The sequence below is a fragment of the Elaeis guineensis genome, chromosome 4 (assembly GCF_000442705.2).
Source record: "Elaeis guineensis isolate ETL-2024a chromosome 4, EG11, whole genome shotgun sequence".
Taxonomy (NCBI): Eukaryota; Viridiplantae; Streptophyta; class Magnoliopsida; order Arecales; family Arecaceae; genus Elaeis; species Elaeis guineensis.
The window spans coordinates 126,348,184-126,364,492 of record NC_025996.2 but is presented as its reverse complement, the minus strand read 5'-3'; the positions used below and the strand labels follow the sequence as shown (position 1 = coordinate 126,364,492).

Genomic DNA, 16,309 nt, shown 5'->3' with positions numbered 1-16,309 from the left:
AACCACCCTCCACCAAGCACACACCACTCCTGTTGCCCTCATGGACGCAGCAACATTGCGTTCCACCATCCCATGCTTGCATGTGCTCTCCCAAGGGAACCGAGGGATTAAACGATGCTGGAGGATGGCGCGAAGTAGTTCAAGGGCCCAATGCAATGACCAAGAGGCCAGCAAGTATTCGATAAAATGGCACCGTAACAATTTCTTTTTTTCCACCTGATATTTCTTTGCCTTGTAACAGTTCTTGTTTCTTTTATTTATTTTTAAGTCCTTTTTGGAGTTGTCGACACTGACAATATTTTCATCATTTGAGAGGGTGCTGGAACGGCATTGAATGGTGGGTGGGCAAAAGACCAGATTGAATCACTCAACTCACTTAAAAGGACCCAACTAAAGACATGATTGAATCACTCAACTAACTTAAAAGGACCCAATCAAAGACAATGAATCTGCACAGAACTTAAGCAATGTTAAACAAAACAATAAGCTACCAAACAGTCTCCTGATATTGTCTTTTACTGTACTTCAAAAAAACGTTTCTGGACTGCACAAATAGCAGGCCTTTCGTAACCTAAGCATCGACAATAATGACATCTTCGACTTCATCAAGTGGTTAATAGGCCCATGTCTTTGCCAAGCAGTAGAACAGGAGGCAACTCAGCACAAAACGAAATGGACATACAAAAAATGGTGAATTCTGGTTGAATGACGGAAATATGGCAAGCTTCCGAATTTGGAGTCCTGTAACTTTGACCTATTTCTGAGCCACTTTAGCTTATCAGACTTACATTACTTTGTGCAACCTTTTAAGTTCCTGGAGTGTCCAACATAAATATCTGTCTCTATATAATTGTAGCTTCCTACAACGTTATCCACTACACTGAAGATATAGATATAGCTTAAACAGTTAGCATTTAAAATATGTCCCGTGATGATATTGTAATAAAGTGAGAATTTGTTTGTACAGAATTTTACAGAGAGCAACACGTAAGTTCCCACAATATTGCTTGACCACAACATTTTTCCCAAAAGGTATTCGCTCAAAAATGAGAAGCCACTGAAAATATCAATCACTCTTCAGCAGTTCTCTTTCTGGACTTGTGCGCACGGCAGAAATTCGCTGACTGATCACCCTCATTCTTTAATTTGGACTCTTGCTCCTCAATTTCCATTTTTATATCCCTTTCCCTATGTCTTTTGAGACTTCTGCATAATTTCAAAGTAAATGTATACAATCACTTATTGGCAAGAGGAAAATAGGAAAAAAAAGGAACAAAGTTATTTGAAGCAATATGAGCTTCAGTTATCATCAACAATGACACAGACATAGATAACAGGAAACCGGAACAAGTACTTCCTCCTTATATGATATCCTCGTTTCTCCCAAGGAAAAAAAATCAAGTTCAAAGTGCCAATAAATTGGGCCAGTTCACTGCAACTATGGTTTCAGACAGCTAGGTATGGGGATCTACAAAAGTCGCCTGCTCAAACATAAGAATGGCTTCCTATGTTTCATATGCAGACAAATATTGGTTTAGAACTAGCGACCCAAGTCAAACAGTTCAGTGATATTGGCAGCATTCAAGTAGAGTAAAATATACATATTGGAATATTTGTTAAAATCCTGAAAACTAATTCTTAAGAAACTTATTTTTTCTGAAATGTGCTCGCAAGATGGAAAAGTAGCGGCCCCAGTAGATTAAACTAAGCCGAGTTAAAAATACATCTTGACATATATGTTAAAACCCTGAAAAATAAACTTTAAGAGACTTATTGTTTCAGAAATGTGCTTGCAAGAGGGAAGAGTAGCAGCCCTAGTAGATTAAGCCCAGTTCAATAAGTGCGATAGGTGGCTTGAGTGCAACTGGTGAATCAGATTAACCCAGCGATGGACAAGGATCGAGCAACAATGACCAGCTAGCAGGTCAAGTCAAAAAGTATGGGCCAATTTCCTAGAGATACTGGCATATATAGTAACCTGACTCAAACTGACCCATTACCACCCATAAAGCTAGATGCATAATAATTCTGCAGTTCTTTAGGAAAACTAAATTGAGAAGGAAGATTAATAGAAGAACAGATTCGAACCGATTAATTTCTGGTTCATCTTCTGCACCATGTTTGGACAGCCAGCGAATGCATCCAGTTTGAGATGGCATTAATGATCCCGAAATGTGGAGTATTTCTTCATCCAAACTGTGTGAAATTAATCATAATAATAAAAAAAAATCAGATAGTGTGACAAAACAAATACATCCTTATGACAATTCAAATCTGGCATTTGGCATGCCAGTTATATCTATATTCATTGTCAATCAAAAAATGAGAAATTTGCAAGCACAGAAACTTGATCTGATTTGCCGATTTCATAACAGATTCAAATAAATAACACACAAATCAGTCACCATACCATAATGCATGTTTGACTACTTCCACTTTTTTTGTTGTTGCCATGATCTTTCTTGATTTTTTTGTTAAACATCAGGGTCTGAGAGTTGGGATGTATAAAGTAATTCACCATCACCACCACCGTCGATACCTTAGGAGGTTGGCTAAAAGCAGAATTCAAAGTTGAGATGGTTCCATGGAATGATTGAACAGATTTTGTGATTTGCTCTCAGCCTAATGGGGACCTTCTAAATTGGGTCTACTTAATTAAGCAATTTTAGGCAAGATAGAGGCTTGTCATTAAACCAATATGGCTAGTTAGCAGGTAGGGAGACAAACCTCATTTAATTGTAACTCCAAAATATTGGTTGATAGTTTGATTCTTCCCGTTATTTTCTAATCCACATTCTCTAATATAACTCAAATATATACAAATTAGTTAGAATTTGTTTGGCTCTCATGTTTCCTTGTATCTTCTTTTTATGTTCACCCATGTTGCTGAGCCAGAGAGGTGTCCAAGTCCAATTCTTATGTCCAGCTCCATGCAACACTACCATGGAAAAGCCTTCCAAAGTCCCTTACACTAGCAAAGTTTATAGAGGGTACAATGATAACTTCTGCCAGAGGAATTATATTCATCTCAAAAACACCCAAAAAAAAAAAAATCCAAAAAGTGAAACAAACATTGTCTCCAAAAAAAAAAAAAAAAATCTAACAAGAAAATAGGTAACTCAGCTTATCCAAGATGGAAGAATAAAAGAATAGATCAAATACTTAGACAAGACCAGTTCGAGGACCAATTGCACATGCAGCTTTAATTGACCAGAATATTTTCTTTCATTTCTGTGTTGTACCTTTTTTTTTTTTTTGGTTCATGTGATGGATATTCTGACTTAAAGCTGCTGTCATCGGATCAAAATCCATCGTGTCATAGGTAGCTGGCATCTTGGCCCACGAACAAAACTTTGCAAATGCCCCCATAAAACAACAATATCCAGAAAAATGTAACTTAATAATACTAGATCGCTGAACACAACATATAGATTACTTCAGGCTGTTATGCATACACATTTGATAATTGATGCATCACTGCAACTGACACCAGGATATGGCAAACATGAGTGATATGCATCATCCACATTTAACCACCGAGTGTTTGAACCTACTTGACCACTGATGTCTTATAAATGCCAAGCTTTCAAAAATGGAAAATCCTTTAAAATCATCTCTATTTCCATCCAACTCTTCTTTGACCAGACCCCCTTTCCTCTTCAACTCTTTTCTTCTATTCTGATCCACAAATTTAAAATTCCTTTCCACATTGAGGTTGTACCACACCTAGCCAGGTACTATTTCGTTTACAAGCAATTTTCCTCTAATTTATATGTTATAAATGGTCCCTATTGTGGTTCTAATAATGTGGAGGGTATCATTAGTCTCACATTTGTTGTGAGTTAAAGAAGACTCGTTCTTATAAGGAGAAAAAAATCTTTCCCACATAAGATATCTTTTAAAGGATAAAATCGTAAGGCTCATGAGCCAGAACGAACAATACTTTACGTGATAGGTCGAGCTCTTATCCGCAACAATGGCGCACCAAGAAGGGGCCAAGGTCCACTTTGGTTCTCTGAGACTGAAGTCTGTCTCGACTAACTATAAGGCTCCTCGGACTGTGTACAATCGGAGTCTCCCTTGACTGGAGGGCTCTGTTGTGGTTCTAATAATATGGAGGTTATCATTAGTCCCATATTGGTTGTAAGTCTAAGAGGATGCACTTATAAAGAAAAAAAAAATCTTTTCCAAGTGAAGCGTCTTTTAAGAGACAAAATAGTGAGGCCCATGAACCAGAATGGACAATACCTCATGTGATGGGCCGAGCCCTTCTCTGCAATAGTCCCCTACACTCTCATCTCTTAAGTATTTAATATCATTTAGTTCTCTCATCATTCTTCTTGCACCTCTAGCCAACCAGTGAAATATTGATTGTGGTGGAAAGACAGAGACTCGAGGATTTGAACTACAAGGATGTAAAGATTCAAGAAAATTAAAATGCTAGCCTTTACATCTATCTCAGATGATATGCATATTTTAAATGTTTTAGATGTACAAAATTTGTTTCTCTTTCCCAATTAATGGTGGTGCACTTTATTTCATGATCACTAGGCACCTGACAACCCGTTGGATGGCATATAATGGTGGAATTTAAAAGCTGGCAAGGAATGGAACATCATAATGTTAGACTTCAACCATGACCAATGACTAAGCAGCACCAATTTCTCATCAACAAAAAAATCCAGACATTCTCCTGAAAAGGATTAATTACAGATGAATTTGGCAATTCTTGTGCTAGTGGCAAATCACCTATATTATATTGTGGATATCAATAATGAGATTATCAGAGAGTTTATCTTTATTCCTCAAGTTTTCTTCTGTACAATATTTGATCTTGGGACTCTAGGTTTGCGGATCTTTGTTGATGTGTTCTCCACAATATGCATGTTCAATATTTAGGCTCATTTGCTAAATCTTCATACTTTACTCTCATTATATATCAGGTTGCAGTATAAGTGCTCTCATGAATGCGAAATCACCTAAGTGTGTTTTAGATACAATCAAATTTAGCATTCACACCACACATTGATGTTGAGCCACTCTTATCCTGCAGAAGTTACTCAAGCCCAAAAAATGAAAATGTAAGCCATTGGATATGATCTCGAGTACAAATTACAACCAAATTCAAGGGTGTGGGCACCTACATTGATGTTAACCGTATATACAGCACATATTACAACCTGTGTATATGACCTTATTTGGACATTCATAGTCCTATTTGAATATGCATATTATTCACAAGTACCAATCCAATATCTCATCCAAATCTGAAACACCATACCCTTATTTGGCAACAACAATAAGGATATCAATTGGGTAGGACACTTAGATATCTATCTGATATGGGAGAGAATTGTATCCAGTATCATGAACACAAGTTGCGAAGGTGTCTTGAACACAAGTTTGAGGACATAAACAGTATATTAAAATCATTGAGGACATGTATGAGAATCAGCAAGTATTAGATGTTATTTTGGTACAAGTATATTTCCCTTCACATTTGTTTTAACAGACAGCTGTGGTATATAAGCAGTCAAGGAGCCACATAGCACATGTGCAAAGGTTGCATATGTAGGCACACATGCAATCAGTATTCTAAATGTTTAAAACTAAATAAAAAACAATATATACAATGATAATTAAAAATAAATAAAATACTATACATAAGGATAATAGCAATATTTTTATAAATAACAGCAACATTAATAATAACAACATCTAGCAATTAGTGCTTATTTCTTGACTCTAGCTAGCAATAACTATAGCACAAATAATATATTTGTAGTGTGTATGTACACCTGGCCTGCTTGAAACCCACACCCAAACCAACCATTAGCATGAACCCACCTTATTTATATGAACCTATATAAGAGTGGCCACATATGTGGTTGCATAATGTTAAAAGGACCACATATGCAGTCAGAAAAAGATAAGCAGGCTGCATCTGCAGTCACATCATACTAATCCTGCTGCAAATGTCCACAAAGTGCTAAGCAAGCCATCTTTTTGGCTCCTGTGTAGCCTGATCACATTAATAGCCACATATAGCATGTGCAGTGTGGTCAGGGCAATGCATATGCTAATGCGGCTTTATATGTAGCCTCATGCATCGCATTTTAAAACACTGACTCAAAATAGGTTGGCACCAAGATCAACACTAATTCTAAAACTTCATAAACATCTTACATATGAATTTGTTGCTAATATTCATGAAGATGCAACATGATTTATGCTTGTTGCATTTGCAAACAATTAGTGTTGGCTGATGAAGAACAAACTAGATAAAATGCTAAAATGGTATATCGAAGAAAGTTTTAGAAGATAAGGGACTAAAAATCAGTAGAACAAAGAGATAGTGTAGAATGTAATTATTAAGAAAATGAAAATAAAGATAGGACCCATTTGAGATTCAATGGGCAATATATGCCACAAGGTAATTGTTTTGTTATTTAAGACTTATGGTACAAAATAATTGAAAGATGGATGAAGATGTATGTAATAGAACTAGAGTTACTTGGATGAAGTGAAGAGGTGCTTCTAGGGTATTATATGATTGATGCATATCTTGGTGACTTAAACAGAAATTTATAGAACAATATGCAATGTCATATGGCTCAAAATATTGGGCAATAAAGAGTGTTCAAGAAAACAAACAGAGTGTAACGAAAACAAGAATGTTAAGTTGAACACGTAAAAAACCAGAAAGCATAAGTTGTGAACAACATATATTAGAGAAAATGCAGAATTTGCACAAATTAACGACAAATGATTGATATGGGAAATAAAATGACGATTCAAGCAAGTTCAATTTTTTGTTAAAAAAAAAAAAATTCAACTTGCATGAAAGATGTAGCACAAGGGGAGGATCTAAAGTATCATCACTGAGGTTGTAAGAAAAGTTATAGAAAAGCTTGAAATAACATCAGAGTTGGAGTCAAGTAGGCCTACTTGGTAAAAGGGGATCCATAAAATAGTCCATATAACTGGGAGAAAGCTACATGGTTATGGCTATGGTACTTGATCATCGGTTGCCTACATGCTTGGTACATTTTTTGTCGGAATCTGCCTAATTTGTGGCAAAATCCATCTACAAGCTCAGAAACTGATGGTTAGCTCTAAAAGGATGGAAAGCAAAATTAGAAATCAAGTTGCAATCAATCTCGACAAGCCCATGTCTACTCTGTGGCTGTCTAAAATGCATATTATACTCAGAATTAAAAGCATGAATCCAAATATGATGGGCTCAACACATGTATGCTGTATATATATAGAATATTTCTGTATGTTTTAAAATCTAATCCACAATGTTATTTACACCAGAATCTGAACAAGATGATTTACATATATTATGTGTCTATATGGTTGTCCATAAGCATATTTGAAATGGGTTCAAACAGGGATACCAAATTAAATCATACTTTTGATTCATTTACATCCTTACTTTTCTAGTTTTCTAACCTCAGTGTGAATTTAAAATTTCATTCTTTGATGATGTTGATAGTTTAACAAATTTTCTTACTGTAGCACAGATGCACAATTTATTATTTTATATTGAGCTGGCAGTTTGAGACTCTCTTCAGCTTTGATTTATTGATAGATTAGCTGGCACCATTTACTAAAGAGTGTGAACTCTTTATTCAAGTCGTCCTATTTTAAAAATAAAAGGCCAAAGTGGACTTTCTCCATCCCTATAAAGCAATGATGAGATGTGGTAGCTTTGCAATTCTCAATAGGTTAAAAGGGCAAACTCAATCTTCTGTTTGGAGCAAAGCCCCAAAGTGCAACAAATACCAAAAAGTGGTCAAAGTGAAAAGTGGATATTTCACCCATTTTTTGTGTAATTTACCATTTAATAAAATCCTCCTCATGTTTTCAACTACTATCAGTTTTATAACAAAACAATATTACACCAATATAGCCAAAAAATTTGCTTTGGATTCCTCATATTTATTCAACTATTACAATGAAATCAAATTCAAGTGTGTGTGTGTACAAAAATTTATGCCTAATATTAACTGTCTTGCAAATTCTTTTTATCAAATATATATTGTAGGTGAATTAACAAATGAAGGTAGCATAAAATTTTAGGACTTCTTAATAAAAAGCAACATCAGAAAAAGGGAATCAGGTCATTTCAATAATAATTTCTAATTCTTTCTATATCACCTTTTGACTAAGAACCATATCATGCTCCCAACTTTGATTACATGTCGCTTATGGGACAAACTGGCAAAAACTCCTGCACCATGTTTCTGTGAAAGCAAATGTCAGATAAAAAGAATTAACGAATGAACTCTCCTTCCCATCCAACTTATTGAAAACAATTATTTGTTTCTTACAATTTAATACTTGAACTCTTCACAAATATCCTCCAACATAATGGCTGCTGAAGAAAAGCCAAGTACAATGACATGGATGGATTCCTTTCCCAGCTTAACAACCTTTCCTTCTGGAGTAATAACAAAAAACTTGATTATATGATGAATCAAGGTACATGGAAATTTAGCTTCATCACAACAGCCTAATACAATTCTATTGAAAACAAAATCTTGTTTGTAAATATAATATGCAATTCATCCAACAAACTTATCCGACAGTTTTATTCACTTTAGTCACCAAAATAAAAAGAACAGTATCTTTTTTCCTAAGTATTTGTGCAAAGTAACATTGGGGATAATTCACAAAACACAGAACATAAGCAATTAATGCTGCAAGGGCACTTTTTATCATCATGAAATAATTACATGAATTTAAACTAGGCAGAACATCTAAGTGCCAGATTCAAGCTTCAGAATATGTAAGTAGCCTACCAAATATCATTTTAAATTTTTAATACATTTTCATTCATCTAATGTAGTCAATGGTACCTACACTCACTACCAGTTTACAGCTAATCTTGGCTCCAAGCAAGATGAATCAGTCAGCTACTCTCCAGCACAAATGTTGCTCAGCTTCACACGATCAAGCAAAACATAATGACAACAGAATTACGCATGCTTGTGTCTATCTATAGAGAATACTTCCATGATGAACAGGATGCTACTTTTATCCTCTTCTCTGAAAAAAAATTGATCAACAACAATAATAAGATGACACCACACTGAAGCTACTAAAAGAAAAGAAAGCAAAAGGAGTAGTTGGTGTAAAATGAATTAAAAAGCAAATTATATGCATCTAGCAAGAAATATTTGCACAAAACATAAAAGCAGTAAAAGTAAAATGATGTACTGGATTCATCAATAGCTAAATTAGCAAGTTTTATATCTCTTCAGCGATCTGACGCTGGTTCCAACAGACCCAAAATATCCTCCCACACATCCTAAGCAGCCATCAATTTTTTGGCTCCGATTCTTCTAATAAGAAACCGAAAAAAGGTAATAAAACATCCAAATTAAGTTGTGATAACAGAATTCTTACAAAGGTGCATGGTACAAAAACAGCAGCTACAAATATACCAAAATAAACCATATTTTGTTGGCCAAAACAGCTACTTGAACATGGAATCTTCATTTTCAAACAAGTGCAACCTCTGAAATCTAGAATTCCATGAGAACACCATTAAATTTGTTCTTATCATGTTGCATAGTCCACCTAATCATTCAATATGCATTATTAACATATACCATAACCTGATCTCATAATGAGCCAACACATCTCCAACGATGTCGGTGTAGATGGTTTGACTTTCACAGAGTACAAATTTACTTCAAAATATAAAGCTTCAATTCCATAAATGATGTCAATTAAGAAATTGCTTAAGAGAAGCAATTCATAAATTGACAATATACTATTCTCATTCAAACAAGATTGGAGGAAAAATTGACTGGAAATAGATGTCAGCTTTATATCAACATGTAAATTCAACTTTAGAATGCTTGTTTTCCCTGATAGCCAGTCCTCTACATTTGATTGTTAACAAGGAACAATGGCCCATGACAAAATAATAATCGTATTAAGGACAAAGAGAGACATTTGCATGCATTGATAAAGATACCATATGTCTAAGTAGATAAACACTCATCATTAGTAAAGTTAGAACATTCAAGTCTTTGCACTAGCTTGGATCTAATAATAAGTCTTTCACTTCAATTCAACATACGACTATGGAGTGCTCCAACTTTGTGATCATATGCTACAAGATACACACACAACATTTGATTGTTAACGAGGAACAATGACACACGACAAAATAATAGTCATATTGAGGACAAATAAAGATATTTGTACTTGTTGCTTAAGATACCATATGTCTAAATAGATAACTACTCATCAGTACTGAAGTTAGAACATCCAAGTCTTAGCACTAGCTTAGATCTAACAAAATGTCTTCCAACTTTGTGATCATATGCCACAGTTCATACACACACAGGTATAAGAAAGCTCAAGAGGTATAACAAAGATTATCAAGAGGAAGCAACCAGCCTTAACCTCAGAAAGTTCCAAAATCACCATTGAACAGCAAAATGTATACGTTCAAAACATCTTATATAAAAACCCAGTAAAATCCCTGAAATAACGTAGACTAAACTAAGCATTCTTTGAGTTTAAAAAACTTCAAAATAGTCTGCATAATAATAATATATTTATTCTTGACATCACTAATGAGGGAAATTGCCCTGTGATAAAATAAAAAAGCTATCATCCATGATAAAGAATTTGGCTTTTATGAAGAAAACAACAAATCTAACTCAAAAAATAAACTAAAACCTAGACATATCGAAAAACCAGAATACTTCAACCGAGCAGGGAATACCGACATGCATGACCATCTTTTTTTGGGACCATCAAGATAATAGTGCAGATGAAATTCACTCTCCTTGTTCTGTACCACTCAATTGCTGCATTCTTTTTCGCTTTTTTCTCAGAAAGGGAAAGGAAAGAGGGATGGAGGGAGGGTGAGGGGAGCGGGGGGCAGTGCCATGAAAACACAAAGACAAATGGATATTATGAAACCTGCAGGATGACATGTAAGGCCCGTTAGTAGAATTGGGATACCGTCCTAGCGTCTATCAATCACGATCGATTAAAATTTATCATAAATAAAATATAATAAAAAATTTAATTTTATTATTTATCAAATAATTAAATTAACATTGATTTAAAATATTTAAATTCAAAATCAAATATAAATTTATATCTCAAAAATTTATAATTATTTACTACAAGTTTATGATCATCAAATAATTAAATTTCAATTACAAAATTTTCAAGCTTGTTATACAAATCTCCAAATTTGGATCCTCTCATCGATCCTAACCTTATTCCTTTGGATAGAAAAGAAAAAAAAAAGTATGAGCTACACCAGCTCAGTAAGTAGACCTTACACTATCTTATCAGAATCAAGCATAAATTTATACATACATCAATAATTATTTAGAGAAGATAATTGTCATTGGAATATAAAATCTTTATAATGATAATATATCATAAATAAGTCATGCTCTTGCATATTCATTAATTATGCAATTTATATAAACATAGTTTTCAATGCGTAAAATAAACAAAGTCATAAATCATATTAACTTTATAGGTGAAGTCATAAATCATCTGTTATTTTATCATTTCATAATTCTTAATAATTCTCTCAGACTAAATGCTAAAATTACTATTATGTCTGTGACAAGGCCATAATCATATCATGCTGACTATTATAACCCATTGATGAGGGCCGTATACCGAGCTACTATAACCCCCTAGCGAGGGTCGTGTACCCAACTATTGTAACCTGCTGACGAGGGCCGTATGCCGACTACTATAATTCGCTAGTAGGACCGTATATAGCTATCTGAGAGTCTATAGTTATATTTCTTAAATCAGATTTTCTTAAAGCAAGCATTCTTAAATCATGCTTCATCGATCCTACTTTCTTAAATCATGCATAAATAAAATACTAAATAATTTTATAGAGCTCATATCCTATAAGTTATTTTTAAAGATGCAATCATTCTGAAATCATTCTTTTTCATAACAAAATATAAATGTCACAAATATAAAATCCATATTTCATAAGCAAGTCATTTATATCAAAATATTCATGGAATCACTATTTTATGATGAATATGAGTATTATAATATATATGCTTGATCCTTATTTTATAAAAATATAAAATAATTTTTTATAATAAAATTGTTGATAATTCAAAAATAAGTAAGAAGTGTCAGAGTTATTTATCTTTTTCGTCCTAACCCTTCAAACTTTGATAGATGAACTTATTGAACCTATTTAACATATTAAAAATATAATTAATTCTTATTCAATAAATTCAATTATAAGAAAAAAATACTACAAATCGGTTCAACAACCTATTCGGGCACCTGGGTAATATAGGACCTCTTAACTAAGAATTAGATTTAAGTGACTCAATCAAAAAATTATGAAGTATGAGCTGAAATCAAGCCCAAGATCAATCAACATGGTTCATTAATAGAGAATTTTAAAGATATTTGACTTGACCGAATGGAGTCCAACATCTTGCATAGATATCAAAGTGATGCTGGGCTTCTTTAGAAAAATTATTTTGAGTTTATATTAGGGTCTGTGAATCAAATAGAGAGAGAAAGATGGTGTAGAGAGAAAAATCCTAAACAAAAGAGAAAGGCAAGAGAGAGGTCCCTTCTCTCTCGTTCCTTTTTCTTTTCTTTTCTTTTTTTCTCTTTTTTTCTTCTTCTTTTTTTTGGCCGAGCAGAGGAGAGACACGGATGGTGGTTTCTAGTCGAAAAACCAGCAGCAGGCCATAATAGCAAGTGGCTGATGGCAATGGAGCAAAGGAGGGCCGGTGGCAAGTGGCCGGCCAACAAAAGAAAATCATAAAATTTTGAAAAAATAGGGGACCGCCCCTTTCTTTGAATTTTCTCTGATCATTGACCGATCACCGACAGCTATGATCTTCGGGGAAGACAAGCAGGAAGGTGGGGGTGCATACCTAGGGGTGAAGCACTGCAAACGATGGCACTAATGGCCAAAAAAGAGAGAGCAAAGTTCGGTCAAACGAGAAAAAAATAGGGTTCTTGCTTTTTGTGGGTTTTCTGGCAAATCCGACGGCCAGTAGGTGTGCATGATGAGATGAAAAGGAGGAGAAGGAAGAAAGGAAGGGGGATTGGGGCTTACCTCAGGCTTCGATGAGGTCTTCGACAAGAATTTGAGACAAACACGATGAGGACGTCCGTGGCTTCAATGGAAGAATCCGAGGAGAATGGAGAGGGAGAAGGTCGGTGTTCATCATAGACAGCTTTGAAGGAGAAAAAAGAGAATTTATAGGGTGGAGAGGAGGCCAAATCATTCCCGAATTCGCCTTGCTCTTCGATGGGCTCATGTGGAAGAAGACTCCAAGCGAGAGTCTTCAACATTCCTTGTTTTGCTATTTTGTTTATTTTTTTATTTTCTTTTTTATGCCCTAAGATTCATGCAAAGAGGTAGAATTTTAGGACTTGATATCACATTTTACCCCCCTTAAAAATAGTTTCATCCTTGAAACTTGGCATACCTTCATTTTTACACAAGTAAGGATGCTTAGTCTTCAAATCATCCTCGTCATACTTTCGCTATGCCACTTTCATCTAAGCTATACTTCTAGGTCTTATATTCTGAACTATTTTCTATTAACTGGCTTCATCTTTCGAGTAATGCAATTTTTTTTTATTTTTAAGTACAAGTTCATCATGAATACTTTATAATAGAAATGGCTCATCCAATTTTTAAAATATATAATTCAAAGATATAGTAAACTATAAAGAAATGGAAGAGCTATAATCAATATTCATATGAACATCTCCTTAAGTTGGTTGAAATTGTACCTATCACTATATTATTGCTCGTTGTAGTATCCTGTAGAGTTGAGGTAGATATTTGTGCATTCTTTTTTTTTTTTATGCTTATTCAACTAAGCCAACAGCTTTGGAGTCAGTTGTTTTCTAATTAGGATATTCCTGTGCCAAATGTCCCCACTTGCCACATCGATAACATGCTCTAAGCTTCTTAAGACAAGGTTCATGATAATTTTTACCGCAATATCTGCAAGTCTCTACTCCCTTTTTCTTTTTAGAGTTATTCTCCAAGTTTTCATATCGGTCATCCCGAGTTTCTGTTGGTCTAGATCTCTTCCTATCCGTCCTTTCTTGCTTTGATCTTTTAATATCCGATTCAACTTTCAAAGCTTGTTCCAGTACATCCTTGTAGTTGTTAAAAAGATGAGAGGATAAGCAATCGAATCTTATATCCTAAATCATACTCAAATCTATTTGCTTTGCTTCTTTCAAACTCTATAAGCTGGGGGCAAAATCGACCTAATTCATTGAATTTATTTGCATACTCTAGTACTGTCATGTTATCTTTTTGCCTCAAAGTCGAAAACCCATTCTCCTTAACTAATCTCACTGACTCTAAAAAATATTGATCATAAAATATTTTCTTGAATTCCTTCCATGTTAGTTGGTTATCAGCATTCTCATATACTGCCTTTATTACAGCCCACCAAAACTGGGCATTTTCTTTTAGCATAGGAATGGCTAGCCTAACCTTCACATCCTCAAGATATTATAGTGCATCAAATATCTTTTTCATTTTTCAAATCCAGATCTCTGCGATCAGAGGGTCAGATCTATCCTCAAATAGTAGTAGGTTAAGCTTTCTAAACCTTTCATAATATGACTCTAGAGATGGTGTAGATCGAGAAGTATATATGTCTGTTGTTGTTGAAAAAGATAGGCTACCACCTGGCATACTTCAGCAATGTCTGCCTGAGTGGCTGGGACATTAGGAGCCTACTCAGCTGGCTGGTTGGTATCTCCCCTCGTAATCTTCTTGCTCCTCTCTTCCTAGTAGCACGGTTCACTAAGGCTTCATCCCTCCTATTGCTCATCGTTACCTATCACAAATACAAGCATTAATCAATTTTCTTAAATAAGCAACAAAACTCTAAGAAAATTTATTTATTCTTATTCAATTAAATATGATCTAGCTAAACGAGTCCTAGTTACCCATTGCTAGATTTTAAGTTCTACCCATGATCAAATCTATTTCCAAGCTACTACCAAGGGGTACCACCTTCGATAATGTGAAGCCTATCAATCATAATCAATTAAAATCCATCACAAATAGAATATAATAGAAGATCTAGTTCCATTATTCATCAAATAATTAAACCAATATTGGTTCAAAATATCTAAATCCAAAATCAAAAAAAGCATCTAAATCCAAAATCAAATACAAATCCATATCTCAAAAATTCATAATTATTTACTACAAGTCCATGATCATCAAATAACTAAATTCTAGCTACAAAATTTTCAAGCTTATCATGTAGATCCTCAAGTCTGGATCCTTTCATCAGTCATAACTTTATTTTTCTGGATAGAAAAGAAAAAGATATGAGCTACACCAACTCAGTAAGTAAATCTTACACTATCTTATCAAAATTAAGCATAAGTTTATACATGCATCAATAATTATTTAGAGAAGATAATTGTCATTGGAATATAAAATTTTTGTAATGACAATATATCATAAATAAATCATACTTTTGCATATGCATAAATCATACAATTTACATAAATATAGTTTTTAATGCATAAAATAAACAGAATCATAAATCATGTTAATTTTATAGGTAAAGTCATAAATTATCTGTTATTTTGATATTTTATAATTTTTAATAATTTTCTCAGACTAAATGCTAAGGTTATTATTATACCCATGATAGGGTCATAATCATGTCATGCCAACTATTATAACCTGTTGGTGAAGGCCGTATGCTGAGCTACTATAACCCGCTGGCAAGGGTCATGTGCCGGCTATTGTAACCTGCTAGCGAGAGCCATATGCCGACTACTACAACCTACTAGCAAGGCCGTACATAGCTATCTAAGAGTCCATAGTCATACTTTTTAAATCAATTTTTTTTAAAGCAAGCATTCTTAAATCATGCTTTATCGATCCTATTTTGTTAAATCATGCATAAATAAAATACTAAATAATTTTATAGAGCTCATATTCTATAAGTTATTTTTAAAGATGAAATAATTCTAAAATCATTCTTTTTCATGACAAAATATAAATTTCAAAAATATAAAATTCATATTTCATAAGCAAGTCATTTATATCAAAATATTCATGAAATCACTAGTTTAAGATGAACATGAGTTTCATAATACATATGCTTGATCCTTATTTTATAAAAATATAGAATAATTTTTTTCATGATAAAATAATCGATAATTCAAAAACAAGTAAGAAGTATCAGAGTTTCTTACCTTTTTCATCCTAGCCCTTCAAACTTTGATAGATGAATTTATCAAAACTATTTAATATATT

General features: G+C 33.9%; 1 pseudogene; it reads right to left on the bottom strand.

Moving 5' to 3' along the window:
- Window positions 1-912: 912 nt before the first annotated feature.
- On the bottom strand, window positions 913-14,858 carry LOC105042465 (uncharacterized; annotated as a pseudogene).
- Window positions 14,859-16,309: the final 1,451 nt, after the last annotated feature.